General features: G+C 52.0%; 1 protein-coding gene across 6 annotated transcripts in view; it reads left to right on the top strand.

The window, feature by feature from the left end:
• Window positions 1-26315, top strand: part of JAKMIP1 (janus kinase and microtubule interacting protein 1) — a 147806-nt gene that overhangs the window by 25807 nt on the left and 95684 nt on the right. The window lies entirely within an intron of this gene.

Raw genomic sequence — 26315 nt, 5'->3', positions numbered from 1 at the left:
TTCAGCAGGTCTGGGGGCCTGAAATCTTGCATCGCTCACGAGCTTCCTGGTGTGCCTGCACTCCTGGCCTGAGACCACACCTGGCGCAGGCAGGCCCGAAGCCAGAGGTTTCAGCTTTGGCTGCAGGTCCCAATCACCTGAGGACCTTGAAAACCCCTAAGCCTGGACTCTGCTCCGAGATTCTGGGTCAGTGGGACTGAGCGGACCCTGGGCATCGGGAGTTCTGTGTTTCCAGATGATTCTCCTGTGCAGCCGATGTTGAAAACCACTGCTGCAGGTGCCTGGGGGGATGAAAATCTAATCCCATTCTCGGGCCCACCCCTGGAGAGTTGTGATTCAGTGGCCAGGTGGAGCCAGGCAGTGGCGTGAAGAATAAAATTCTCCAGGTTTTTCAGGTGGGCAACGGGGCTGAGAACAGCTCCCCAGAACCGAATGCTCCTGCCTGGCCCTCGAGGCTCCCTGTGCTGCTGGCCAGAGGCCTGGGGCCACCTCTGGTTCCAGCCCCCTTCCTGCTGAGCGGGAGCGCCTTGCGGGCAAAGAGACCTGCACGGAGACTCTGCTCCTGCTGCTCCCCTGCTGGGCTGTGTGACCTCCAGTGACTTAGTTAACCTCTCGAACTCTTTCTTCATCTGTAAAATGGGGGAAACAAACTGTTTGCTCCAAAGGGTTGCTTGAGAAATAATGTCTATAGCCGCCTTGCACAGCGCCCGGCACCCAGGAGTCCCCTCCAGATCAGTAGCTGCGTGTGTCTGGGTGATATGGATTGTCATCTGCAGAGGCTCTCACATGTTGGTGGCAGGAGAATCACCTGGGGGCTTTAAGAGCTGGCTTCTGGGAGCCTTAGTCCTCCAGCGATTCTGAGGCACAGCAGTTTGAGAACCACTGATGTTATCCTAATGATGTGGTGGCTATTATTAGCTGGGAGCTAAGAAGGACACCCCAATTTCTGGCCTGGGGGGCTGGTGGGGTCTTCCCCAGCGACGAGGAGCATGGTAGAAGCACAGATGTGAAGGAGGGAGGTGGGGAGCCCAGTTCTTGGCTGGTTAGTATGAGGTATCTGTGGGTCAGCCAGGGGAGGTACAGAGGACATGGGTCTGAAACTCCTGAGACGGGGCTGGGCTGTGTTCCTTGTGTCTCTAAGGAAAGGCTCTGGTTCTTCAGGACGTACAGTTTCTGGTATTGCGTTCTGTCATTCACAGTCGGTCATACGGGAGAGATCTGTTTGTAAGATCTGACTGGACGTTGTGTGCTGTGAACTGGCTCTGGGTCTCGCTAGTGGTCTGCTCTGTCCCTTTGTCTGTGGCTCTCCACAGTCTCTTGCCTCCCCTGTGCAGGGTCAACCCCTGGCCTCACTTTTTTTGTCCTTCTCTCCCTTGATATCCCCCTGAGGCTGCCTCTCTGAGGCCTCAGTTTAGTGGTTTATGTCTCCGGTCAGGCCTGGTCACAGCTGCTCTTGGCAGGCTCTGGGCAAGGACGTGGCTCTTCTCAGCCTTGAGGGTTTGGTTTGGTTCACTTGCCTAAGGGTTAAAAGTCAATGTAAAAATAAGTACACTCATGCACATGCACACACACACACAGGAGTTTCCCAGGGCTGCTGTAACAAAGTCTCACAAGCTGGCTGGCTTAAAACAAAAATTTATTCTCTAGTGTGTATGAAGTGCTGTCTCATCGTGGTTTTGATTTGCAATTCCTTAATGATTAGTGATGTCAAGCATCTTTTCATGTGCCTATTGGCCATTTGTATATATCTTCTTTGGAGAAATGTCTATTCAAATCCTTTGCCTATTTTAAATGAGATTGTTTGCCTTTTTATTGTTGAATCGTAAGGGTTCTTTATATATTCTGGATATAGGCCCCTTATTGGATATATGATTTACAAATATTTTCTTACATTCCGTGGGTTGTATTTTCTTTTCTTTATGCTGTCTGTGTTAGTTTCCTAGGGCTGCCGTAACAAAAACTACAAACTGGGGGGGTGGCTTAAAACAACAAATTTATTCTCTCACATTTTTGAAGGCCAGAGCCAGAAGTCTGAAATCAAGGGGTCAGCAGGGTCATGCTCCCTCTGATGGGTCTAGGGAAGAGTCCTTCCTGCCTCTCCCAGCTTCTGGTGGCCCCAGGTGTTCCTTGGCTTCTGGCTGCATCGCTCCAGTCTCTACTACTGTCCTTATGTCGCCTTCTTCTCTGTGTGTCTTTCTGTGTCCTCTTCTCTTCTCATAAGGACACCAGTCATTGAATTTAGGATACACCCTAAGTCCAGAATGACTTCATCTCAAGATCCTTAATTATATCTGCAAATACCTTATTTCCAAATAAGTTCCTTTCTGAGGTTCCAGGTGGACATGAATTTTTGAGGAACACTATTCAAACCACTACAGTGTCCTTGAAATTTTTAAATTTTGATCAAGTGCAATTTCTCTATTTTTTGTTGTTGTTGTTTGTGCTTTTGTTTTGTCTTATCTAAGAAACCATTGCCTAATCCAAGGTCCTGAAGATTTATTCTTCTAAGAGTTTTAGAGTTTTAGCTATCACGTTTAGGTTTTTGATGCGTTTTGAGTTAATTTTTGTATGTGGTGTGCGTGTGGACGTCCAGTTGTCCCAGCACCATTAGTTGAAAAGACTGTTCTTTCCCTGCTGTATGGTCTTGGCACCCTTGTCAAAAATCAAATCACCATAAATGTAAAGGTTTATTTCTGAATTCTCATGCTAGTATCACATTATCTTGATTACTGTAGCTTTGTGGTAAGCTTTGAAATCAGGAAGTCTATGTTCTCCAACTTTGTTCTTTTTATTTTCAAGGTTATTCGTATTGAAAAGTGAATGTCAATATGAATTTTAGGATGAGTCTCTTAATTTCTGCAGAGAAGTTAGCTTGGATTTTGATAGGAACTGTTGAGTCTGTAGATCAGTTTGCTCCCAGCCATGTGAAGTCTTCTGGTCCACGGACATGGGTGCCTCTCCGTTCCAGTCATCTTTAATTTCTTTAAACAATGTTTTGTAGTTTTCAGTCTTGTACTTCTTTTGCTAAATATATTCCTCAGTATTTTATTCATTTAAATCTTGTGTGTATATATATATATGTACATATATATATTTTTAAAGATTGGCACCTGGGCTAACATCTGTTGCCAATCTTGTTTTTTTTCCTCCTTCTCCCCGAAGCCCACCCCCCTCCCCTCTGCCCGGGACATAATTGTATATTCTAGTTGTGAGTGCCTCTGGTTGTGCTGTGTGGGACGCCACCTCAGAATGACTTGATGAGCGGTGCCATGTCCAGGATCCAAAACTGGCAAAACCCCAGGCCGCTGAAGCGCAGTGCGTGAAGTTAACCACTTGGCCACAAGGCTGGCCCCTAAATCTTGGATATTTTTACAAGTTGTCCTAAAAGTAAATTCCCCGTTGGAACAGACTCTTCCAGTTTGAGAAATGGTTCTCTTTCCCTCCTTTGAGTGGTGCTCTGAGGATTTCCCTTCTAAGCCAAGCCCGTGAATTGAGGTCCAGCTGGCGTCTGCAGGGGACTGTTCCATAACCTCCTAGAAGGTCAGATTGGACGGAGTCTTAGGGACCTCCTGGATCAAGCCCTGCTGGGGCTATAAATCCCATACTGAAGGGCTGAGTTGGACTGAGTGGCTTTTCCTTATCCTTCTGACCACTCGTCCACCCACCCACCCACTCTCCCACTCGCCTGCCACGTACCCCACCTGGTGCCCTGTGCTGAGGGGTGGGGAGACTAAGATGGCTTAGAACCAGTGCCTACCCTTAAGGAGCTCACAATCTGGTGTGCAAAAGTTTGGGTTAGCCAAGACAACACAGTGCTAGGATGGAAGGAAACCTTGGGGGCTTTAGGAGCCCAGAGGGGCCTCCTGACCTGCCTGGGAGTCAGGGAAGTCACCCCATAAGAGGTCTTGTTTCACCTGGATTCTTGAATGACATGTGTTAGCAGAACAAGTTGGGCAGAGCATTCTAGGCTGAACAACGTGGGTATAGGGCCCATGCAGGACAGGAGAGAAGAGAGCCTCGCCCGTTCCATGCAGTGTGGGACATTTGCTGTGGGTGATGCAGTGATGGGGCCAGAGAGGCCAGCTGGGAAGTCCCTCCCCCAGGCTACATATCCCCAGGGCCTCGGTCAGCCTGGCTCAGGGACATCTGTGATAGCCTGCTGGGGAAAGCATGACAGATCGCAGAGCCAGGCCCAGTCGCACTTCCAGGTCCCTCCTTGTCAGCCCTTCTGTGCCCAGGTGCGCTCTTTGGGCTGGCAGGGTTTCTGGAAATGAATCGGCTCCCCGCCACTGGGAGCAGTCAGACCGAGACCTGAGGAGTGAACAGAGTGTAGGTGACGCAGAGCTGGGAGGAGAGCAGAGGGGCACGGCTGGAGGGCAGCTGCAGAGCCACAGCCAGCAGGGCCGTGGGCCTTCGGGAGGACTCTGGTCGTGGCTCGGAGTGCAGTGCGGAGTGATCTGATTTGTGCTTTCACCCCTGAGATTAGCCCTACGACAGAGGATGGGAGTAGGTGGGTGGAGTCTGGGCTCATTTCAGATTGACTGGATATGTTCTCTCTGGAGACCAGGTTTAAATGGGCTTAGGGCTCTGGCTAGGCCAGGCTCACCACCAGTCCAACCCACCTCTCATTTCTGGCATGTTCTGGATCAAAACGTTCAGGGCATTCAGTTGTCTTCTAATTCTCAAGTTGAGATGCTCACATAAAAAATTTAAGACATCTGTAGAGCCACGGAGGAGCCATGTGCCCTTGGGCGAGTCACGTCTGTAAAATGAGGGTAGTGACGCCTGCCTCGCTGGGGCCGTGAGGGTTGAGTGAGCTGATCCCTGTGACGTGCTCGGCTCTGTGCCTGGCCGTGGGAGCCTGCAGTGAAGGCCAGCGGTTGTCACGACTGGCTGCGTGGCTTGTGGGGTCTCGTGTTAAAAAATGATTCACAATTTCAGGATGGCAAGAGATGAGGATTAAACTGAGCATGGGCCCTTCAAAGCTCAGGGCCCTTTGCAGTTGCACAGGACCCTTACCCATGAGGCCAGCCCTGGCTATTGTTCTAAACCACCGTCAGAGTCCTCTTTGCTTGGAAGAAAGGCATCTGAACCAGGATGGAGGAGGAGGAGGAGGTGGGGTGAAGAGGTGAGTGAGGAGGTGGCTGGCCTCCTCCCTGCCAGAGTGACACAGTGGCCACCGCCAGGGAGATGGAGGGTTGCACGAGAGGAAGAAACTAACCCTGGCAGGATGTGGGGACTGTTGGATGCAAGAAGGAGGGGGAGGGGTCATCTAGGTGGACTCAGGTTTGGGGCCTGGATGACTGACTGGAAGGTCATGTCTTTGCAGAGACGGGGCCCCAGGGAGGAAGGGCAGCTTTGGGAGAAGATGATGGATTCTGACACTGATGATAACCACAGCCAACACTGAGTGCCTCCCGTGTGCCAGGCACTGTTCTGAGTGCTGGACATGGGATACTTATGGAGTGCTTGCCAGACCCTAGGAAGCAGGGGCCATTATTATAGACAAGGAAACTGAGACACCGAGAGGTTAAGAGACTTGCTCAAGGCCACACAGCTAGTGTGGTGAGCCTGGAGCCTGTGCTGTTAGCCTATAGGCTCCACTGCCTTTCTGGTGTAAGCTTGCAGCACCCCTGGCACCTGCCATGGATGGACCTTACCTGTTGATTGGTTTCCACGTGTGGTATCTGGCGTGGGCTGAATGGTGGCCCCCCTGAAAGATATGTCCGTGTCCTAATTCGTGGAACCTGTGAGTATTACCATATATGCCAAAAGCGTGAATGTTACCTTAGATGGCAAAAGATAGGATTAAATTAAGAATTTTGAGGGGAGGAGTTTATCCTGGATTATCTGGATGGGTCCTAAGTCCGGTGACAATTGTCCTTATAAGAGTGAGGCAGGATGTAGACACACGGAGGAGAAGGCAATGTGACCATGGAGTAGAGTCGGTGAGCCAGGGAACACGGCAGCCTCCAGAAGGCAGGGAAGGCTCCTTCCCCAGAGCCCCTGGAGGGAGCGCGGCCCGGCCAACACCTTGATTTCAGCCCAGCCGTCTGAGTTTGGACTTCTGGCCTCCAGAACCGTGAGAGAGTCCATCCTGTTGTTTGAAGCCACCCAGTCTCTGTGGTTCGCTCCAGTAGCCACAGGACACTGAGGCAGTCTCCTTCCTGGGAACCCCGTGTCTGACCTCCGCAGAGCCCAGGCTTCTGCTCTCAGGAACGTGCGCCTTTCCTTCTGTTGAGAGTAATGCCGGGACCTGAAGCTGGATTTGGTTAGGAGACGACAGAGTGACATGTTCCCAGTATCCCCCATGTCTGAGGCTGTGGCTTCACACGGTCAGGGTGGGGCTCTGCCTGGAAGTCTTCCTGCCCCAGGCCAGCTCGGAGGAGCCTGCTCTGCTGGGGGTGGGAGGGAGTGGTGCTGAGTGGCTGTGCAGGTGTGAAAGGCATGGGATTGCTTCTGCTTCACTGTCCACTGGGAATTCTCTCCTGCTGTCCCACAGCTCGTCTGCAGTCCTGGATGCCCTCGTTAAACTCTACCCGGGCTGGGTCTGCCGGCCTGCTGCTGGCCTCTTGGGTTGTGATGGTTGCTGATGGTTAGGGACCCAGGCTTTGCATGGGCAGACCACACCTTCAGGCTCAGCCACGTCCAGGATGGCACCCACTGGGGACCAGTGGTCGCTTGGGTCCTAGACCCACCTCCTAGTTGGGTGACCTTGGGCAAGTCACTCAACCTCCCTGAGCCAAAGTTTCCTCACCTGTAAAATGGGGATGGTGATGATAATGGTAATGCTACTTCCTTAGAGGTCATTGTGATGGTTAAAGAGCTAAGGTTGGTTGAGATGGGAGCTTTGCCCTGTTGACGTGACTACCTCGTGCGAGTCAACCTGTTAACTAAAGTACAAACGATCACATTCTTGTTTTGGGAATTACAAAAGGTAAAACCTCACCTGGCTTGTGTAGAAGAGCCAAGAGTTCTGGTTCCACCCACCCCTGCCACTCGGCTCGTGTGGCCTTTCAGAGGTGACTTTTCCAGGGACCTCACAGGAAAGGCCAGGGTTGGGCTAGCGTGGAAGCTGGGGCCCCTGCCGCTTTGACTGTAGGGAAACAAGCTTGGCTCCCGGTGGGTGCTGTGTCCTGGCTTCCTGGTGAGTCCGCATCCTCTGCCAGCCCTGCCACCACCTTGGCGGATGTCCAGCAGCTGAGAAGTCCCGTTGCTTGTCAGACTGGCAGCCTGTGCCAGTTCCTACTGCTCTTCAGTGAGAGAGGGTCCGCGTGCGTTAGTGTCCCTCACGAGCCTCTGGTGACCTTCCCCCGATCCCGCCGACCTCTCAGCCTCCCATTTGGTCCCCAGTGGGTGCCATCCTGGACATGGCTGAGCCTGAAGGCATGGTCTGCCCGTGCAAACCGTTCCTCTTCTGCACTGCTCTGCTCCATCCATGTGGCACCATGTATCCCATTGTCCCAACTAGACGCCAAGAGGTGCTTCCACCCTGTCTGTTCCCTGGCTCCCTGTGTCCAGGACGTCACCAAGTCCTCCCAGTGACCCAGGCCCTCTTGACCACCTCCCCACCACCCAGGCTTCTTGCTTTCCCTCCCTGCACCAGCTTCCTCCGTCTGGAATGTTCCATTCCTTTTCACCGAGTCAGCCCTTTCTCCTTCTTCAGAACTCAGCTCAGCATCGCTTCTTGGTCGAAGTCTTTGGGGACCTCTGCGTCCAGGACAGTTGGCCCTCCCATGAGCTGGGTTCCTTTCCTTCAGAGCAGCCATCTGGGGCTTCAGCGTGTGCATGTTCTTGCTGGATGCTGGATGCCTAGCACCCTCAGGGCCTGGCACGTAGGCCGTGGCCATTGAGGGTTCTTCCACTGAACAGCTGGAGAAATCTGGAGGAATCCACGTGCTGCTTCTGAAGAGCGGCCTTTCCTGCTCCTCCGGGCTGTAAACCTATGTGCTGATTCAAGGCCCTCCTCTCGTGTGCCCCTGTGCCCAGACCTGGCTGGCTCCTGCTGGTGCTGATTCTCGGCAGCTCAGGGCCACTTTTTCCAGGACCTTCCCTGAACCCTGGGCCCCACAGGAGTGTGCGATCCCCTCTCAGGGCTCTGACATCCTCTCTGTCCCTGGTGGTCTTCCCTGTTGGACTAACATCTTCGCAGAGGTGGGGAGGGACCCACCCATACCTGTAGTGCTCCTCCAGGGCCTGGCTCAGAGCAGACACTTGCTGGGGTGTGGGACTTGAACCAGTTGGACCCAATAGGTGCTAATCATGACTCTGAGCACCTCCTGTGTGCCAGGCACTGTGCTGGGCCTGGGGGTACAATGGTGAATGTGATGGACCTCCTCCCGGCCCTTGTGGAGCTCATATGCCAGTGGGGGAGACAGCACACACACATACAAACGTGTGACACATGAGGTAGTGCTGAATTCTAGAAGAACCACATGAAGTGAGGTGAGGAGAGGCCTGAAGAAGCGAGGGAGGAAGCCATGCAGGCATGTGGGGGAAGAATGGTCCAGGGAGAGGAAGTAGCAAGTGCAATGGCCCTGTGGTGGGAGCATGCTTGGTGGGCTGAGAGACTGCAGGAGTGGCTGGGACCAGTGACCGAGGTGGGAGGGCATGAGGTCTGAGATCATGGGGAGTGCACGCCAGGAGGACCTCGCCAGTGTTTGATGGCAGTGATGCTGGTTCATTGGAGCCCACACTGTCTCCTTCCCAGGACTGAGCACCATCAGCTGGACTGTCTGGGGCTGGGTCCTCTGACCTGGACAGCATGACAGTCCCCTCACCAGCCTCCTTGCTTCCTCACTTCTCCCCTCAAGTCCAGTCTACCAGGGAGCCAGAGGGAGCTCTTTAAAGGGAAGTGGACCTTGTCAGGGCGTTCAGTGGTAGTGGAGCCGTGTACGGTGCTGTAGAGGGTACGGAGCACACCCCAGAGGAGTCCCAACCTTGGCAAGTTTGCGTCGGCCTCTGGTGGTGGCTTCGCTCGTCTATGATGACTTCTGTTTCCTTAAAGCCCTCCCACGCCCCATGCAGCGGCATCACGTTGTGAGATGAGCGTGGGCTGGGGTCGGACCAGCCTGGAGAATTTATGTTCCTTACCTCTTAGTATCTTGGGCTCTGTGTTTGTAAAGTGAGGATGGTATCGGTGTCCCCCTCGGGGGTGGATTGAACAAGATGGTGGAACTGTAATGCTCTAGCATGGTGCCTGCAGATGGCAAGGACTCAGTGCCCCTGAGCAACTAGGATTGTTTGTCATGGACTAAATATGGCAATAATCAGCGGCGCAGGAAGGCTGGGGTCGGTGGTGTCCAAGTCTGCTTAGTGGTCAAATAAGTCACTGTAAAATGCAGGCTCAATCGGGCAACATGCAGGCCAGGGGAGGTGAGTGGGGGTCTGGGAAGTTGAGGGGAGGCTGGGGGAGGCCAGAGGAGGCCAGGGGAGGTCAAGGGGGGTGAGTGGGGGCTGGTGGAGACCCGTGGAGGTGCAGGGACTGAAGCCACATCGCAGGCACGTGAGGAGGCAGTCCAGACGACAGGTGGAGACAACCTCAAGTGACTGTGGAGAGGCAGGGTGAGGCAGCGGCCGGGAGGTGTCAGGGACAGAGGGAGGTCTGTTTTGTTTTAATGGGAATGACCCGAGTCTGAAAGCTGATGGTGAGGCGCCCCCGGAGGGAGATGACACTTCAGCAGCCGGTGCAAAGGAGGGAGTTTTGGGAAAAGGTGGGCGTGAGAAGGGGTCCAGAGCCAGGGAGAAGATGGGGGTGTTGATCTGGGAGTGTGGGCTTGAGGGTGATCCTCTCTGGTTCTCAGTTCAGCTTTCTTCTGTGTCCTTGGTAAAGAAATACCATTTTCTTCTCTGTCCTGAATGGTCTGTCCTCTTCCTTCTCAGCTCCTTTTGATTCAGTTATAAATGGAGTCACCTTCCAGTTTTATCCAGGGTTGGTTATTGCTGGTGTATATGAAAGAAAGCAGTTGTTTTTTAGCATTTAGCCCTATCCCACCACTTTGGGGACCCTAAACATCCCATTAGCGTTTCAGACTAGACATTCTGACTTTCGCCTTCTCAGTGCCCTTGCTGTTTCTCTCCGCCCTAATTTCTTCTCTCTCCCTGTGTCCTCGGTTCTTTTCTCCTTCCCCTGCCCTTAGGAGGAGTGTTTTCTTTCTAAGAATTCCCTGTGTCCGCATAGTGTCCTTCCCCTCCCTGCCCCTAAATGGAGATACTTCCTTCGTTTATCCCCTCAGGGCTGTGACGTCAGCGAGTGTCTCGGGGTGGGGTTTTTCCCCAGAGAAATGGGATCACGCTGTTTGTGACCCGCTTTTCACACACAGCACGTGTGACAGAAATCTTCTCGCGGCCTCCTCGTTTGGATGTGCCGTGAAATATTTAACCAGGCTCTCACCACTCCCGTGTGTGTGTATTCTTCCCGTGTCTGATTGTTCCCTTAGGATAGATTACGGAAGCGAAGCTACTGAATAAAAGCAATCCATATTTAAAATTTTCACAGAAATTGCCAAATGGCACTCCAGAGAAGTTGTGCCAATTGGTACCTATCGAGAGTGGATGTGAGTAGCAATTTCCCAGAACCTTGCCAACCACAGCGAACACTGCAAATCTTTGCTGGCGTGACGAGTTAGAGTCCTTGTTCCCTCGGGTACCAGGAGGCTGAACACCTTGTCGCCTGTGTCTGGCCATTTGCTTTTCTTCTTTGGGGAATTGTTTCTTCATTATTTATACTAATTTTTCTCTTGGCATGTTACTTAAAACAGTTTTGATTTGTGAAACCTCTTAATCCATTAAGGATATTACCCTGTGGTCTGCGATACGGTACAGATATTTTTCCCACTTGTGGCTGAGGGTTTTGCCCTGTGAGGGTTTCCTCTGCAGAGGTTTAACTTGTGTGCCTTCTGTGATGCTGAGACATCGGCCTCCTTTAATATTTATCTTTAGATTTCTTTGTTTTGTGGATTCTTTGTTTTTATGACAATTTGTGATCCACCCGGGAGTTGTTTTGCTGTCAGGATCTAGGTGCTGTCCAGTTTTATTTGGCCCAGTACAGTGGCAGTGGGTTGGCTGTGACCTCTTCCGCTTTCTGTGTGTTGAAGTCCTCTGTCCATCCTTGGATCTGTTTTTGGACTTTCTCTTCTGTCTCATTGGTCTGTTGAGCAGCCCAATTTTTGTCCCTAAGGAGAGAGACACAAACTTCCAGCTGGAAGTTTTCAAGCCAGATCGTCTTTTCTAGGCTAAAAGATGGACTTCTGGAGGCTGGCCCTGTGGCTGAGTGGTCAAGTTCGAGCACTCCGCTTCGGTGGCCCGGGGTCTCCCTGGTTCTGATCCTGGGCGCGGACCTAGCACGACTCATCAAGCCATGCTGTGGCTGCATCTCACATAGAAGAACCAGAAGGACTTACAGCTAGGATATGCTGCTATGTACTGGGGCTTTAGGGAAGGGAAAAAAAAGAGGAAGATTGGCAACAGATGTTAGCTCAGGGCCAATCTTGCTCACCAAAAAAACCCCAAAAAACAACAAAACCCCAAACGAACAAACAAAAGATGGATTTCCTGTCTGAGAATGACACCTACTGTCTAGAGGAGCCACCAGACCCTGTAGGGTGATCGCTCCTCCACCCCAGCCCCTCTGGGGTGTCCTCCCTCTTTGTTCCACCTAATTGTATCCCACCTGTGGCTCCAAACCCAAACCTTTATTTAACCCACAGACATTTGTGGCCACCGTCTCCAGCCAGGCCCTGTGCCAGGGCACAGCCGGGGAAATCCAGCACGGGCTTCAGAAGCCACAATCCCCGGTGCCTTTCTTCACCCACGATGGAGCCTTCGTGAACCTGTGTTCATCTGTGGCATCTCCGAGATTCCTACATGGAGGCAGGTGGGCAGGCTGACACCAGCACCCCACTGCTGTCCCTATGCTGGAAGGTTCTTAGCCTTCAAGTGCTTCGTGTTTGAGGTTGTGATCTCCAGTGGGGAGCTGGAGCGTGCATGGGTTAGAGCTGGGATATGTGGAGCACGCACTCTGTTCTGAGTGTTATCTGCCCACAGTCCTGACTGCATCCCTGTGAGGTGGCCTGTTCTTGTCATCCCGCTTTCCAGGTCAGGATGGAGACAGAGGGAGTGGAGTAACCTGGCCAGGGTCCCACCTGGGAAGTGGGCCAGAGCCAGCCTCCAGCTGGGACCCGCCTCGTACCACTGTTCTCTGTTGCTGTAGCCGTGGAAATGCAGCCCAAGTGACTCCTCTGCAGTTGTAGGAACTTAGCTGGTTTTTGTTCTTTTGGGGAATAAAATGATCCCTAGAAGGAGAGCTGAGCTAACCCAGTGCTATTGCTATAGATGAAGACAGCACTGGGGATACTCGCTCGCGCAGCACGAGCGAGGCTCCACGCCTAGTGCCTTCCAGAGAGGCGGACCTAACTGCACAGCGTAGGTGAGAACACGGACAATTAGCCCCAGTTTACACACGAGGAGGCGGAGGCTCCGAGAGCTTGGGTGTACGTCCAAGGCGGCACAGGGGGCCGGTGGCTGAGTGGTGGCCGAGATCCCAGCCCTTACCTGCTGTGACAGCCCACGCCCCTGGCTTAGGAAAAGGTTTGGACTATGGTGGATTTTAGTCAAAAAAGGCAAGTGTCATGGTGGAAAGTATGTGCTGAAGTTTTATCTGAAAGTGTGAGGATTTCTATATCGACACATTTGTAGCTTCCTAAATGTCCTAGTTACCTTGTATAGAAATTGCTGCTTTCCAGAGAATTTTCAAAAGAATCTCATTTGGTTTTCAGAACAACCCTGTGTAGTGGGCCAGATTCCCATCCCCACCCCCTTTGCAGATAGGAATAACTTGCCCAGGACATTCGACTCTGTTACTAGCTGTGGGACTAGTTATAGAAAGTGCACGGCTGTCGAGTGTCAGCCGAGGGGGTGCTGGTCCTCTGAGAGCAGAGAAGTCACAACAGGACCAACAGCTGTCATGGACACACCACGTACCAGGCCGAACATCCAGGGGCGGCGGAGCTGGGACGTCACCGGGCCTGGCCTACATCTGGCCTCCAGCGCGTCCTGCGGCCTCCAAGGAAGAGGCTGTAGAGAAACTCTCCAGCTGATATGTCAGAAGTTTCCCGGGCGAAGACAGGTGAAAGCCTGTCATTTGCCTCAGATCTTGGATTTGCATCTCAGCAGCAAAGTGTGGGTGACCAGGCCTGCTGGGGCCCAAAGCTAAAAGCTTAGAGCAGATGGCTCTGGATTCATTTTTGCACATGATGAGAGAGGGAATGCACAACAATCTGTTAGCTGTGTCGGCATCTGACCTTAATTTTTTAATCAGAATTATGTACTCAGTTACTGTATTTTATTAAATCTAAGATGTCATTGATTGAGAGATGTGTTATTATTTTTATACCACTAAAGAAAGGGAAAAATAATGCTGCCAGCTAAAAGATGACAGGGTTAGGTTGTAAGACACATTCTAAGCTCAGAAATGTTAAAAAGTGAAAAAATGTGCGTCTTAGAATTGATGTAATACGGTAGTGTTCACTTGTTCATTTGTTGGCAGACGATATCCAGGGGCTGGCTTGGTGCTGGGGACTGCGGGGTGAAGAGATGTTCACAGTTCCTGCTCCCCAAAAGCACACGGACTGCTCAGATTGTCAGACATGCGAACAGATCATTCAGAATATTTTGTTGATTGATGGGTTCACTCAGTCACCAAATATTTCTTGAGCATCCGCTATGTGCCAGGCCCTGTTCTAGGCATTGGCTACCCTGCAGTGGACGAAACTACTCCTGGAGCTGACTCTTTTCGTGGCAGTAAAAATTCATCCCTAGCAGCAGTTCTCAGACTTTCCTGTGCAGGAAAATTTATGTGCAGAAATTCTGATTGCCAGGCCCCACTTCCAGACACTGCCTTTCATTGGGTCTGGGTGGGAATCAGGAATCTGCATTTTCACGAGCACCCTGGGAGATCTGGAGCAGGATCTTCAAACGGAATTGTGAGAAATAGAACTTCAGTGTTGATGCTCACAGTACCTTCGGTTGTTGGCTATTTAGTAAATATCTGGTTGCTTTCTTGTTTTCCCTATTGTAAGCAACACATCCCTGGATGTCCCTGTAGCTGAATACCTGCATTACTCTGCTGTGGTTTCTTCAGGGGAAACTGGGCAGTGGGACCTGGGCTGACGGTTTACGGGTGAGACCTGAGTCTGCTGTAGGTCTCCCAACCACCACATCCGGCCCTCGAGCCTGACCGCCTGGGTTCCTTTCCCACTTAGTAGCTGGGCACTTTTGAGCAAGTTCCTGAACCTTGCTAGAGTCTTCTCATCCCTAGTACCTGCTTTGTAGGGCTATTGTAAGGATTAAATGAAGTGCCTAGAGCAGAGCTGATTAATGGTGAGGCTGTGCATGTATTAGCTGGGGGGGTGGTGGTGCTGGTATTGCATTGCGAGTGGAGGAGGGTGCCTGGGCATGGCAGTGACTGTGGAAGGAAGCTCTGGATACGAGCAGCCAAACATACACGATTTGATGCTGGAGAATTGACTTTGTTGTCACAGATCCAGTTTCAGCCTGTCTCCCACGTTGTCACCAGAAATATCTTCCTACCACGGTGTCTGGATGTGTCTCTCTGCTCACATCTCCTGCCTGAGTTACCACTGCCTGAGGGTGAACTGCAAACCCCTCTGCATGCTGGACCTGGCAGGAAGGCCCTTTAGAACTCGCCTGCAGCCCCATTGGACACCCCGCCCCCGCCCCAGTGCTGTGTGTGCTGCTCTGTGGAGGGAGAGGGTCTCTGAGGGGAGACTTCTTGTGGGAGGTGATGGTTGAGTTTAGCCATGGTTCCTCAGCCTTTGAGGAACACATAGCAGTTTTCCAGGTGGAGAGAGAGGAAGGGCTGTCCTGGCTGATGAACCAGCACAGACAAAGGGGTAGCATATGTTGGGTGATGTCAGTAATTATAGCTGGGTGTGGGGTGCTGGGTGGGGCTGGACAGTAAGTCACTTGATGAGAAGGTGGCTGTGGCTGTGTTGACAGGGGCTCCCCTCGCCAGGGCTGCAGAGTTGGGCCAGGCTTCCTGCATGCAGTGGACCCAGCACTTGAAAGTGGAGGGCTCCTGAAAGGCTGCTGGGTTTCCTGGTGTCTGTCTTTTCAGTAGAGCCTCTTTCCAGGCTGAAGTGCCCCACCCCCCGTTCGTTTTCTCTTTCTCTCTTTTTTAAAGGACTGTAGACATCTGACAGACTCCTCGCCTAATTGCTAAGGGCACAGAAGGCTTCCCTTCGATTATTTAGCTTGCTGGGAAACTGAGACTTGGCCCACGACCAGTCTTTCTTTACACTCTTTGTGGTAAATCCCTTCTGGGAATGCAGACGCGACATCCTAGAGGGCTTTTCTTGCAAAAGGTTTTGATGTGAAAGTGACCAAGTAATTAAAATAACTGAGCGGGCTAAAACGAAGGCAGAATTGAGCTCCGCTCTCCCCGTTCAGCCTCTCTGCGCTTTCATCGACTCGCTGCCTCTCTCCCGCGTCTACCTGACATCCTGTTTCGCTCTGCATCCTCTCTGCTCTCCCTCTAGAGTGGGTGTCTCTCTAAATGCAGTATTTGCCAGATCTGCAGAACAGGAGCTGGCTGCCTCCTCCAGGGCTGTGGGACTCGGGTGGTCGGAGATGGAGGGGAGATGGGCCTTGAATTGTCACTCTGGTTCAGCAGCCAGCATTCAGTAAGCACCTGCTGCATACAGGGCACCAGGCTAGATGCTGTGACGAGGAACACGTGGAATCCAGACTATCTGAGCTGGGACAGCCTCATATGGTGGTTATTTCATTCAGTATTTCCCTGTGGGAATTCACGGCCCCGTTGGTACGTGACAAGATTTTAGGTGGCACGTGGACCAACATATTTTATTTTAATAGTATTTATTTTAGTGTGTATTAGAGAAAATATAGCTAACACATTAAGCCTGTGGTTTTGTGGATATTATTGCTCAGACTAAGGCTGAGTTAGTATGTAAGTTTTTAAAACGTCAGTAATTTTGGAGTAAAATATTAAGCAGATTAAAGTATGTTGCAAAGGGACACGAGGGAACTTTTTGGGGTTTCCAAAAATGTTCTCTATCTCAATTGCCAAAATTCTTTGAGATGTACACTTACAGTGTGAACTGTACCTCAGTAAAGTTGATTTAAAAGAGTAAGTACATGTTGTATGTATTTTATGCAGAAATCACAGCAGCAGCAACTGGACGACTGAGGTTCGGATACACTGTCCAGTCCAAATTGTCATTTTTCTTTTCTTTTTGTGAGGAAGATTGGCCTTGTGCTAACATCTGTTGCCAGTCTTCTTCTTTTTGCTGAGGAAGATTGTTGCTGAGCTCACATCTGTGCCAGTCTTCCTCTACTTTATGTGGGATGCTGCCACAGCATGGCTTGATGAGCACTGCTAGGTCTGTGAATGGGATCTGAACCCACCAACCCTGGGCCGCTGAAGCGGAGTGCGTGAACTTAACCACTATGCCACTGGACCAGCCCCCAGACTGTCATTTTTCAAAGGGGGAGATTGGGGCCCTCAGAGAGGCGAGTTGAGCAGGTGTTGGGGCCAGGTGCGGGGAGGTCTGGGGGCTCGATTTTGAGGCAGTGGCTGCATTGCCTGCTTGGTTGTCAGGGCAGGTGGGAGTGGTGGATGTGCATGAGTGTGGCTTGTCCCAGAGGAGCAGACTGTCCTCACACAACAGGTGGGTGGTGTGGGTGTATTAGAATTGCTAAGGAACGTCCACTTCTGTGAGAAGGTTCTGCAGACCTCCCACTGCAAGAGTGAAGGTTTATAAGTTTCCAGATCAAAGGACTGGAGTTTGAATTTAGGAGTTAGAGTCAAGCAGACACTCGCAGGTATCAGTATCAGATGAGACATTTCCTCTTTTAGACGCCGCCTGGTGTTGAGGGCTGACACAAACGCTTCTGATGCCAGGAGCTGTCCTCCGGTTCGTAGTGCACAGAGCAGCTGCGACTCCTCAGCAGGTTGGGGGCACCAGGAGCAGGGCCCCCAGGCTGAGGTGGTGCCCCCTTCTCCAGAGACGAGGAGTAAGGCTTGGTGAGTTCGGACAGTCCATCAAAGCAGCAGTGCCGTGTCATGGCCAGAATCCGAAGGAATTTGGCTTTTTTGCTCTCATTTAGGGCACTGTCTCTTGGGTGGGCAGTTTATTCTAGGTTGCTTCATTGGCTCGGCCTCCCTCCCTCCCCCTCTCTCTCCCTCCAACCCCCCCTCCCTGAAGTGGGCGGCAGTGTGCCTGGCACAGTGGTGGGGACTGCAGTGGTTACCAAGCACCATCATCATCCTAACTTCAGCCGACGTTTAGTGGGAATAGACCAGGTGCCTGGCACGTGTTACCTGCGTTTACTTACACTGTCTCATTTACTTCTCACAACGGCACTGAGTTCGGTGTGGTTAGCTGGGAATCCCATTTTGCAGATGTGTGTCCCCTGAGCTCGCTGAAGGCCCCCCTGCCTCAGCTGTAGAACTGAGTGTCTTCGTATGGAGACGTTGCGACTGTCTTGCTGAAACATGGGAACGGAAGCCTGGGTGTCGATCTGTCGGCATGTTCTCTTCTTCCTGCTGTGGTCTAGGAAGCTGATTTTAGAGACCTGTGTTTTCAAAGGTGTGTTTTAAAGGCTTCCCACCGGCAGCACCAGGGCAGTTTTCTGGGCCCAGATGGAGTCTGTCGGCTTTTGGGGAGGAAGGCAGACAGACGCTGCTGCAGGCACGGCCGGCTCCGCAGGCTCTTCATCAAGATTGGGAGGCCACTTTGGGGAGCGCTGCCGCAGAAGCAGAGTAGAAGCCGCTCGGTTCAGCAAGCAGGGCTGTGTCCCTGCTGTGTCAGGCCCTGGGCGGCCCCGGGCACGCAGAGGTGGGAGAGCCGCAGACACTGCCCTTGAACTTCACGGCACAGCAGTAAAGGTTTAGGATAGCTGGAACTCTGAGGGGTGGGGCTGCTTCTCAGTCCCCGATCTTGGGCAGGTCACTTAATTCCTCTGGGTCACAGTTTCCCTTTCTCTAAACGGGGGTGGGGTGGGGAGAAGAACAGCATCGCTTTACAGAGTTATGACATCCCCTGGGCTGATCTACAGCGGGCGCGAGCTGCGGGCCGCACTGGGGAGTTGCTCCCCTCTCTCTGATGCGGTGGAGTGCTCTGTGCTGTAGGGAAGTGGGGTGGGCGACACTGCCTGTCTCATTCACCTTCCATGCGCAGAGCTTGAATGTGGCAGGTGCTCCGCAAACTTTTTGGCATGTTTGTTGAATGAGTGAATCTGACATTGGTCTTGGAGGATTTGGGGTTCAGGCGAGTAGAGACTTGGGAAGGGCGGGCAGTGTCCCGGCAAGCAGGGGGAAAGGAAGGAAGGAGCAGAGGTGCAGAGGGGAGGCTGGAGGCCCTGGCGGGGAGTGAGGAGGGCGGCCTGGCGGGAGGAGTGGGCATCTGTGAGGAGACGTGGGAGTTGGCTGGGAGGGGCCAGCCGGGGCTGCGCTGCGGATCTCCACTCCAGCCGGACACTGTTGCCGAGGCTCTGAGATGGGTTTTTGAACCTGGATCAGCAGTATTTGGCCTCGTCCTCACCAGCCTGGTGGCACACGAGGGCCTGCTCCGTGCTGCTTGGGAGGCGAGGTGTTGTCCCGGTCCTGATCTCATGGAGCTCACACCTGGTTGGGAGAAAAAGACCCCACAGGTAGAAGGGGTCTGGTTATAATTTGGACTTTGTGAACAGATGCAAATATTGAATTTTAAGTTAGGCAGTTTTTCGCCCTATTTTTTTAATCCTTGGGAGAGAGATGAAACAGACATTCCTTCCATCTTGAGCAACAGTCTGTGATCCATTCAGACCGCGTTCGTATTGCTTATCTGGGTGGCCTTGGGCCATGTCACTTGAGTCACTGAAGCTCTCTCTTCCCATTTGTAAAGTGTGGGAGTCACTCTTCAAAAGTAAGACTTGAGGGTCAAGCACAGTGGTCTGCAGAGAGCTGGGCCTAGATGAAGTGCCCACTCACTGCTGTTCATTTCCTTCTGGGAAGAAAGGCTGCGAAGACACCGTGTGTGGGGAAGGTAGGCTTGTAAATTAATTTTGTCTTCTTTTCTGAACCCCTCAAAATTTTTTTTGATTCGCATATTACTTTTGTCATTAAGAATATAACTTATAAAGAAGAGACCCGACAAAGCAATCTGTTCTGTTGGGCCTTTGCCTCTGCGGACTGGCCCTGTGCCCAGTGGGCAAGTGTGGGACTCATGAGCCCCGTGCCCATGGTGGATGGATGCCACGTGCTCTCCAGAGCCTTGAAGCTTCCTGGGCAGGCAGGAAGGAGGGAGATACTGGATCCTGCTGCCTTTGCAAAGCCTTTTGCTCCGTAACATGAGCCTCGGGCTGTCAGTCCTGATCAGCCCTTCACCCTTGGGACCCAGGGTGACATCAGGCCAGGGTGCAAACCCTGGGCCTACTGCATTCCGGGTGTGTGTTCTTGGGCCAGCTCTGTGGCCTCTCAGAATGCCCCCTACCCCGCTGCAAATCTGAGAGCGCCCTGCGTCTCCCCGTTACCCACCCTAGAAACCTGGGTGTCATTCTGATGTCTCCGCCTCTCAACTGCCGCAGTCCCCAGGCCCTGTCCGTAAACACCTCCATCTCCTTTTACATGTCTGTATGTGGAAATGCACTCAGTAAATAAAAGAGCTTGCTGTGAGCCAGGCCTGAGGGCTGTGGGAAATCTACAGATGAAGGCCAGGCCTCCTGGACTTTACATTCTCGTGTGTGTGATGGCTGCGTGTGGGTAGGAGTGGGGAACAGCAGTAAACAAATGAAAAAATAAACAAGAAACCGAGTCTGCCGTTTGCTGCAGCGCCTGGAAGACAGATTGTAATCTCATTCTCAGCTCCTGTTTCCCAGCACATGGTTGGCATCCAGGAGCTGCTGCTGAATTGAACTGGGTGAAAGACAGACATTAGCTCCTGCCATCTTGAAAAGGTGGACGTGCCCTTCACGGAGTCTGTGCCCACAGAAAGCGTTGGGATTCCAGGGGTGTCCCGCTTACTGCGAGGGGCTGTGGAGAAAAGTAATGTTCACAGGCATTTCTGGAGTCTGGAAGCTCCAGCTTGAAGTCCTCATTTGCTTAGGAAGACGCAAATGCAAAATGGCACCACTCGTGTGCTCTGGGAAGATCTGTGGGACGTGAGCCAGCACTCCGCTCTGTAGGTAAATCGGCTGCATGGAACGTCTCCCCAGGAAACGCAGTTGCCCTGCCCTTGGTACGAAATAGATGCACCAGAGCCATCAAATCCTCGCACTCTAGCTGGCATTCAACTTGGAATTTGCTAGAGTTCACTTAGCAGTGTGCATGTCACCCAGCCTGTTGCAGAAAGCTGTCCTGCAATGGAAATCCTGCCTGAGTTCCATTCTGTCACTCACAGTTCTCTGAGCACCTACTCAGTACCAGGCTCTGTGCCAGGTCCAGGAGCACACGGTTGGCTAGACCAGGTCCTTGCTCCTAAGAAATGAATGTTCAGAGAAGGTGAGCTCTGGGCGGGCAGGCACGTCTGTCTGGTTTGTCTTCCCAGTGCTGAGAACAGCATCCAGCAGAGTAGAGGCTCAGTAAGCCTTGTTGAATGCATGAGTGGGTGGAATGAATGATTGGATGGGAACAAATCGGTTGGTGGTGCCAGCCCAGTGTGGCCAGGGTGCCCAGGCCAGAGGAAAGCATAGGAGCTATGGATTCCCTGAAGCAGATTCTGGAAGCTTCCTGGGGGGAAGACTTGTGAGCTGAGGAGAAAATAGTATGCAGACTTAGGCCCTCTGGGCCGAGGGAGGCACTGGGGCAGAACCCCGCCACCCCCCCTTGGGTCTGGGAGTCGGTGGGGCCCAGTGGAGGGCGTGAGTGTTCCAGAGCTGCCAGTGAGGCTTCCGAGGAAGCAGAGGCCATGGTTAGAGGTTTGTCTGCCTGGCCACTCAGCTTGGGTTGGACTCTGAGGCTCGGGGACCCTCTGAAGCTGTCTGGTCAGAGGAGTGACATGATGGGGTGCTCTCAGAGACCACAGGGGAAACAGATGGGGCCATCGTTCAGAGCCCTGCCTAGCTGTTAATTCGCCAGAGCATTGTCCAAATGTTCTCCGTGTTTCTGTGCTGGCCCAGGTATGTTCTCTGTGGCCAGGCAGTCGATGTTTCCTGTTACTAACTGATGGGGACTTTTTAAAAAAATAGGCAGACTGTGAGTTAGGCCCCTGAAGTGACTGAGTTTTAGGAGTTGGTCCTTATGTCATTTTCTCACATCACCTCAAGCGTATGGTGGGAAGAACCCAGGCCCAGGGTCAAATCTTGCTCCACTATGTACTGGCTGTGTGGCCTGGGGGCATTTGGTTACCTTCTCTGAGGGTCAGTGTCCTCAGCTGCTAAACAGGGGAGGCTGCTTCACAGAGAGGTGACAGTTAAAGGGGAGAATCATGGAGCCATCCAGCATGATGTAATTCTTCACCCAGCAAAGATGATGATGTCTGACTTGATGGCATCAGTGCCCAGTGGTGTCTGTATTGATTAAACTTTTCTAATTAAAGTTGGCCCCAGGGAGAGGGTTACCTAGTAATTGAAGTTCATTCCCTTCGTGCTTATTGGACTTTGATGTGCACAGGGGCAGCTGGGTCTGGTGGACAGGATGAGGGCTTTGGCATTAATCACTCCTGTGTTCGAATCCCAGTTCTTCCACCTGTGAGCTGTGTGACCTTGGGCAAGACGTTTAACCACTCTGAGCCTCAGTTTCTAGTTTCTTAGCCCATGAACTGGGGATGGTAATAATTCCTATCTCATTGGGTGTCAGTATAAATATGAGAAGTCCAAAGCTAAGTATGGAACTGGTCTTCTCAGTCCTGGTCTTGCGACCTCGACCTAATTTGTCTGGAGCTGTTTTCAAGATAACACCTTGTGTGTCCTTTGAGGCATTCCACTTAGGGTGATGCTTAAAAACAGGTGATGGCTGCTTGAATAACAGTTAATGCAAATTATTTGTTACATACGTTTTTGAAAGTTAGTTTGTACCGTGTTGGAGGTTGAGTTCAGCTTGACCAAGTTCCCTGACTCAGTTCCAGGTGTTGGATCTGGAAGGAAGCACAGGCTACTCTCCCTGGACGGCCTGTCTGTGAGGACGGGTGAGGTGGGGACTCTCCGGGATGGCCTGTCTGTGAGGATGGGTGAGGTGGGGGACTCTCCCGGGATGGCTGTCTGTGAGGACGGGTGAGGTGGGGGACTCTCCCGGGATGGCTGTCTGTCAGGAGGGCTGAGGTGGGAGCAGACCCTGGAGAGACTTCCTTGTCTGCTGACTGTTCAGGGCAGGTGTTGTTGTCCACCCTGCCCCCAGGCTGCAGTCACCTGGGTTCCTGTGGAGATAGACCATGCCTGCCCCCTGCCCCCGACCTGATCCCCTGGACTATGTCTGGGTGTTTTCTCCACTTTGTTCTCTCCTTGCTCATTGCTAGTGTAAAGAAATACAACTAATTTTTGTACACTAGTCTTGTATTCTGCCGCCGTGCTGAACTCATTTATCTAATAGTGTCTGTTTTTTTGTTTATTTTTGGTTGATTTCTTAATAGTGTTTTATAGACAAGCCATTGCCTCTGCAAAGAGAGGGAGTTTGACTTCTTCCCTTCGGATCTGGATACCTTTCATTCTTCTCTCTTGCTTCATTCCCAGGATAAGCCGTAGTCCTGCGTTGAACTGTGGTGCAGCGGGAACGTCCTTGCCTCGTTCCCGGCCTTGGAGGGAAAGCTTTCGGTCTTCACTGTGGAGCGTGCTGTCAGCCGTGGGTTTTCTGCAGATGCCTCTTATTGGGTTGAGGAAGTTCCTTTCTAGTCCTAGTTTGTTGAGTGTTTTGATCATGACAAGGTGTTAGATTTTGTCGCGTGCCTTTTCTGCATCTGTTGAGATGATGGTGAGATTTTGCTCCTTGATTTGTACGGTATATCACATGATTCGTTTTGCGTGTTAAACCAGCTTTGCATCCTGGGATGACTCGCACTTGGTCATGGTGTATAGTTCTTTTTATGTGTTTTTGGATTTGTTTTTCTAGTGTTTTGTTGAGGACTTTTGCGTCTGTGTGCATGAGGGATATCAGTGTGTAGTTTTCTTTTCTTGGGGTATCTCTGCCTGGCTTTGGTATCAGGGTAATGCTGTTCTCATAGGATGAGTTGGGACGTGTTCCCTCCTCTTCTGCTTTTTGGAAGAGTTCAGTGTCGCTTCTTCTGTAAAAGTTTGGTAGAATTCACTCATGAGGGCGTCTAGGCCTGGGCTTGCGTCGTATCTAGGTGTGAAGCATGTTTAGTATATTATAGCTTTCAACTCTGTGTTGTGCCGTTACATTTTTACCTGAATTGGAAGAATGGCTGACAAGGTCGGGACTTTTAAAAGACTAATTTACATTGGATGTGCAACTCTTTAATAAAAGGATGCTGCGTAGGCAGGAAAGGTGAGTGTTTTGTCCAAGTCAGACCTTGGTCAGCATCCTGACGCAGCTCCCTCTTCCCGGGCCCTTGCCCCCAGGCCAGGCTCTGCGCTGGGCCTGGATCAGCATGTCCCCTTTCCTCTCACGGTGTGTTCTGAGGTGGGTCTGTGGGCCCATGTTCCAGATGAGGAGGCTGAGGAGAAGGGAAGGTGCTCAGCCAGAGCCGTCAGCTGGTAACTGGCTGGGAGCGGGCTGCCTGGCTCCAGGCCCCACAGGCTTTTTGTTATCCCCTGCTGACCAGAGAGAGAGAGACTGTGAGACTGTCTTTTCTTCTCCATTTAAATAAAAAACTGTTCCAGAATCATCTAGAGGGCTTGTTAAAACTCACATTTCTGGGCCCACCCCCAGATTCTGACTCAGTAGGTCTGGGTTAGGGCCAAAGAATTTTAATTCCTAACAAGCTCCCAGTTGAGGCAGATGCTACTGACCCAGGGACCACACTTCTAGGGGAGGTGCTCAAATTAACTTAAAAATAAATTAGCCAGGGGCCATAGGCAAGACTCTAAGAGGCTGAGTGGGACCTGGGCTGGATATAGCAGGCCTGCCTCTTGTCTTTGTTTTGGATGTGAGGTGGCACGTGCTGGCCACAGAGGGGACCCAGTCGCTATTATCAGCCTGAGTTCAGAGATGACCTCAGAAGGAGTCTATGGCAGCTGAGCCTCGAGGCCTTGGTGATGGCAAAAGGAGGTTTCCTGCCTCCGGATCTGCCCAGGATTCAGACAGGAAGCCACGAGCCCCTAAGTCTGTTCAGGGAGCTGTCAGAACACATCCAGAGGAAAATAAAAACAGAACAATAAAGGCTGAACATTTTCTGCAGATCTCCCAGCCATTAGGTGCCATGCAAAGTGCTTTACACGGGTTAATTCATCTAATCCTCACAGGCGAGAGCTGTGATCGTCTCTGCTTTACAGATGGGAAACTGAAGCTCAGGGAGATTGTGACTCACCCAAAGTCACAGTCAGCACTGTGGCGAAGCGTGTGCTTCTCTAGACGGCCTTGGGTACGGCACATGCCCTTGCCAGAGCCTGGAGCCGTTTCTGCAACAACGTGCCCCACAGGGATGCTCAGTGGTTGGCAAGGTCACTGAGGTGGAACGGTCAATAGAGCCGTCGTCAGCATCAGTGTCCTGGGGGGACTTTCCACTTGGGGCAGAAATAGCTCCCTTGTTTCTCTGCCGCCTTCTGTGGGTGAGGGTTGTGGAAGCTCCCGGCAAGTTAAGAGGAAGGAGAAACTCATGGATGCGGGAGTGGGGCAGGGAGGGATTCGCTGGGCCAGGCGCTGGGGAGGAGGCGCTGCTGCCTGATTTTGTGTAGGGGCCGTGAGAAAGGTAGTCAGTACTGGTTGTGGGAAGGAGCGCCTCGGGAAGGGTTGAGGGTACCACTTTTGACGCCGGTAGCTGTTTCTCATTCTGCTTGATATGATCAGCGTGGGCATGACAGAGCGGGGGTGAAGCACCCTTCATTCTGTGCACCCCGCTTGCTGGGAGTGCCGGGCACTGGGGCCGTGCTGGGTGCTGGGGTTGTGAGTCCCACACCCCCAGTCCCACAGACCTGGCTCAACCATTGCTGAGCCCTGGGGTCTGGGGAAAGTGCTTTTCCCTCTTGAAACCTCAGCTTCTGCTTCTGTAGAAGCTGGAGAAGGACACTGTATTTGAGTGCCTGCTGTATGCCGGGTCCTGCACTGAAGTGCTTAACACATGTGCTCCCCTAGGTGCCTGTGCTTCACTTGGGGACATAACGATCTTTATTGCCATTGCTTGTGTAACTACCTCTTCCTTGACCCCAGAGGGTCCCACCAGATGAGAGAAATACTGTTCTACCAAGCGGTCTGGGGTGCGTTTTACTCCTTTTTACACGTTCATTACATGTTCATTGTGGGAAATTTGGAGAAGACACATAAAGGAGAGATTAAAAATCGCTTATTTCCCCACCTCTCCAGGAACAATGGGGACAGAAGCCCTCAAAGGGGTCTTCACGCTGTTTGTGCTATTGTCCCAGCAGGTGGGCTTGTTTCTGACTCAGTAGAAAGACCAATCTACACCCATGGCAAAATGATCCAGGGAGACAGAAAATCTCTGACACCTGGTGTAGACAAAGCAGGCGCTCGGCACACACTCTCGTGGGGTCCCTTGGTACAGCCTTTTAGGGGCTTTTGGTGTATGCATCCCAAAAGCTGAGCCAGCCTCTCTTCTTGGAGCCCTGCGGTATGGACGTCACCAGATGCCCACCACAGTTCCCTGGAAGGCCGTCTGTCTGCCCGTGTGGATGATAGCCCCGCCCCAACAAAGAAAGGGAAGCACGACAGAGAGCAACCTGGACGTCCAGCTGGGGAACCGTCCGCAGCTCTGAGGGAGAATCTGCTCCCCGCCTCTCTCCTGGCTTCTGGGGGTTCGTGGGCCGTCCTTGGCGTTCCTTGGCTTGTGGAAGCATCACCCCGATCTCTGCCTCCATCTTCACATGGCGTTCTCCCTATCTGTCTGTCCGTCTATCCGCAAATTTCTCCTTTTTATGAGGATATAGTCATAGTGGCTTAGGGCCCACGCAGATGACCTGACTGTAACCTGATGACCTTGGTAAAGACCTTATCTCCAAATAACTTCGCATTCTGAGGTCCTGGGGGTTGAATCTTGAACATATGAGTTTTTTTCAGGAGAGACTGGAGTTTAACCCATAACATAGATCAAGAATGTTTTTCATTGTCATTGAAATGTCCTTCTGACGCTGTGGTTTTCAGATGTTTTTTTAGCCGGGGTGGAACCCATTTAACCAATGAGATCTTATTTTGAAGCCCATGTGAAACCCCCAGAAGCAGGTTAAAGTTG

The sequence above is a fragment of the Equus przewalskii genome, chromosome 3 (assembly GCF_037783145.1).
Source record: "Equus przewalskii isolate Varuska chromosome 3, EquPr2, whole genome shotgun sequence".
Lineage (NCBI taxonomy): Eukaryota > Metazoa > Chordata > Mammalia > Perissodactyla > Equidae > Equus > Equus przewalskii.
Note: the sequence above shows the minus strand (reverse complement) of the source record. Positions and strands in the feature narration are given on the sequence as shown.